The following is a 3,683-nucleotide window of genomic DNA, read 5'->3' on the forward strand; positions in this document are numbered from 1 at the left end:
CTTTATTAGTCGTCGTGGAGGGGTCGGAGACGTTCGTAGAAGAATCGGATGCGTCGATGTGAAAAACGTCTGATTTGCTCAGAGACTGGATCCGGTCCGATTCCAGGCTGGAATCAGTCCGTTTCCAGTTTGTCTTCGCGAGCCAGTGTTTGGATCCGGTCCGTTTCCAGGTGGAATCGGTCCGGATCCACCTTCTGTAAAAATCCAACTTCGGAAGGTATTTGGATCCGGTCCGTTTCCAGGTGGAATCGGTCCCGATCCAGCTTCTGTAAAACTCCAATTTCGTCCGATCTTTCGTTCAATGCTCGCGTAAGCTCCCGGATATCCTTCCAATTGCTGTATATGCTCTCATTCGATGCAAGGAGAGATATCTCTAAAGGGATCGACTTCCCGAAACTGATCGAAGACTTCTTGAGTGAGGATTTCATGCACATCGACATTTGAATCGGTGGTGGATGGCTGCTTCATGTAGTGATCTAAGGTGAACTCCACAGTCTCGTCACCTATCTTCATCGTAAGACGACCAGCACGAACATGAACCACCGCATCGGCCGTGGCCTAGTATAATCGGTATCTTCGAGTCCTCGTCCATGTCTAAAACAACAAAATCAATGGGACATAATAATCCCCGACTTTCAATGGGACATCCTCGAGAATACCTGCAGGATACTTGACGGATCGATCTGCCAACTGTAGTGCCATCCTCGTCGGTTTAAGATCTCCAATGTTGAGCTTCTTATAGATGGACAACGAAAGCAAGCTCACACTGGCACCCAAATCGCACAACGCACGGTCTATCGCAATGTTTCTGATTTTGCAGGGAATCGAAAAACTATCAGGATCTGATCTCTTCCGTGGCAACTCATGCTGTAGAATCGCAGCGCTCACCTCTGTGCTCAAGGCTACTGTCTCCTTCCCAATTACCCTCTTCTTGGTCAAGATGTCTTTCAGAAACTTCGAATAAGAGGGTATCTGCAGCATAGCCTCATAGAACGGTATAGTAACCTCTAGCTTCTGAAGCATATCAGCAAATCTCGAGAACTGTGTATCCTCAACATGCTTCTTCAACCGAGAAGGGAAAGGAATGGGTGGTACATAAGGTGGAGGAGCTACATAAGGCGGTTCGACTTCCTCTGCATGCACCTTAGGTGTCTCGGATGTCGTCCCTTCCTCTACATCAGTGGTAGGGATCGTCTCAGGCAAGTTCTTTCCGCTCCTTAGCTCAATGGCGTTGATGTGCTCTCGTGGATTTGGTTCCAGCTTTCCAGAAAACGTGCCTTGCGGTCTAGAAGGTTGTGACGCAAGCTGTGCTATCTGCGTATCTACGAGCTTCATGTGTGTGTCCATCCCATCAAGTCTCCTCTCAAAGGTATCTTGCCTAGCTCTAATGCTCTGCACCTCAGTTTTCAGCTCAGTACACGACGTCTTTTGGTCGAGCATTAGCTGGGCAAGCATCGTCTTGATGTCTGCTTCTTCATTCTTTGCCGGTGGAGGAGCTCGGTAAACCTGATTCTGCTGCCGGTATCCTGGATTCTGTTGCGCATATCCCTGATTCTGCCCCTGAAAACGTGACTGAGTGAAGCTCGGAGGGTTCTGAGGGATTCTGGAAACACCCTGCTGCTGCACATTCAATGCTCCGCTCGGGTTTCCGTAGGAGAAACCAGGATGGTTCCTAGGCGCGTTCGGGTTGTAGAGATTGGAAGGATTCTGGTATTGATTCCTTCCCACGTAGTTGACATCCTCAACCGGTTCTTCCTCTGATGTGGCCTGATCTATCAAGAACATTCCAGGCTAGACCTTCGACGGGTTAGACGTATTCTTGAGTCCCATGTGCTGCTTGATTGCCGATAGATCTGACATGACTGCCTTTAAAGCAGCGGACTCGCCCAAATCTACCCGTCCGATAGAGCGTCTGATGCTATCTCCTGACATCCCTCTTGCTTTGGCCATCTTGGCGATCTGCATCTCTAGGGTGTCAAAGGGAATGTCGTATACACTCCCTCCACAAGCTGCATCCATCCATGCTCTAGTATCGTCTCTCAGTCCGTGGATGAACGTGGAAAGCAACAGCCGCTTATCCATGCCGTGGTGTGGACAAAGGCGTTGATAGCCTTTGAATCTCTCCCATGCATCATACAGACTCTCATCACTCTCCTGAGTGAAGCTATGTATGGCTCTCTGTGCAGCTCGGGTCTTCTCTGGGGAGTAGTATTTCGCCATGAATTGCTCCTCTAGCTCCTCCCATGTCGTAATCGAGTTTGGCTCAAGAGTGTAGAGCCAATCTCTTGCCCGGCCCATCAGTGAAAAAGGAAAGGTCTCCAAGTATACATCTTCAATAGTCATCCCTCGAGCCTTCCTAACTGATCTGCACAGCATCTTGAACTGAGTCAAGTGAGCAATGGGGTCTTCTGTGGGCCGCCCTCTGAAGCTCGCCTGACTGAAAATCGTGATGCACTGTGGCGGTAGCTCAAAGCTGTCTATGGGCGGTCTATTGATGCAAGATAGGAGTTGGGTGTGCTTCGGTGCAATGTAAGAACTCAAAGTCTCCTCTGCAACATAGGTAGCTTCGCCCTCGGTCTGCTGATCATAGAGCCGATTCATTTGCTCTTGATTCTCTTGATGCTCCTCATCATGAACCACATGGTCGTGTTGATGGCCGTGCGAACTACTCGACCTCGACATAGCTTCTCTTCTCTGCTTCTTTCGGATATCTCTCAGAGTACGCTCAATCTCCGAATCGTAGACTAGGTCTTCTTTCCGAGTAGAGCTCCTTGTCATGCATTAGAACCCTGCAAACCGCAAAGAAAAAGAAGAACTCGAAACCAAATGAATCCGCAAAAACCAAAGAAAGAAAAACAAAAAGAAAAAGAAAAAGAAAACAAGCAAAGATCTAGAATCAATAAAGTGTTGGTTGTAATGCTCTAGAATGATCCATGATATGACATTTTAGACTTTGTATTGATTCATTGATTTATGAATGCATTACATTCCCGTTATATGATTGGCATGTTTGTTATATTTCGGTATCCTTGAATCATTATAGAATGATTCTAAACACCCTGGTCAGTTATCATTGTGGGAACAATGATGAATTAAGACTAGCATGAGGTGTGATCGATGCATTGGATGCATATTAGAATCATGGGTACTCGTTGTGAACGAGTGACTGGTTGACCCGCATGAGATTGTCACATGGACAGAGTCATGACTTGAATCTCATAAAGCGGTTCGTTCTTGGATCCTCAGACCTGAGATGTCTAGAGTATCTGATATGAGGAGTGGCGTGTCTTGACTGCGTCAAACGTCGTCTTTAACCGGATGATTATAACGGCGTTGATCAGATACGTTCACGAATCATATGGAGATAATAGACATGCAATATGGGACTTATCACCTCCTCAATAGGAGAGATATCGCTGGGCCCTCTCGTGGAAATCGGACTATGAAAAACGCGTGGCCACGCTATAGATGAAGTTGCATCTATTTTACTAGTCGATTTGCCAAAACGAGAAAGCAGTTGAACTTGAAGGGTGGCTCAAACCATGCCCTTGTTCAACACATGATATCGTGAGATAAAGGATCAGAACTCGAGCTGTTATTGCCTTGGTTAGATCACCTCTAACTCAATTCTAAATGGGTGGTCATAGCGTCTTGCTAGAGGCTAACCATGACTTGTAGATCAG

This window comes from Tarenaya hassleriana, unplaced genomic scaffold (genome assembly GCF_000463585.1).
Source record: "Tarenaya hassleriana unplaced genomic scaffold, ASM46358v1 Cleome81, whole genome shotgun sequence".
NCBI classification, from domain to species: domain Eukaryota; kingdom Viridiplantae; phylum Streptophyta; class Magnoliopsida; order Brassicales; family Cleomaceae; genus Tarenaya; species Tarenaya hassleriana.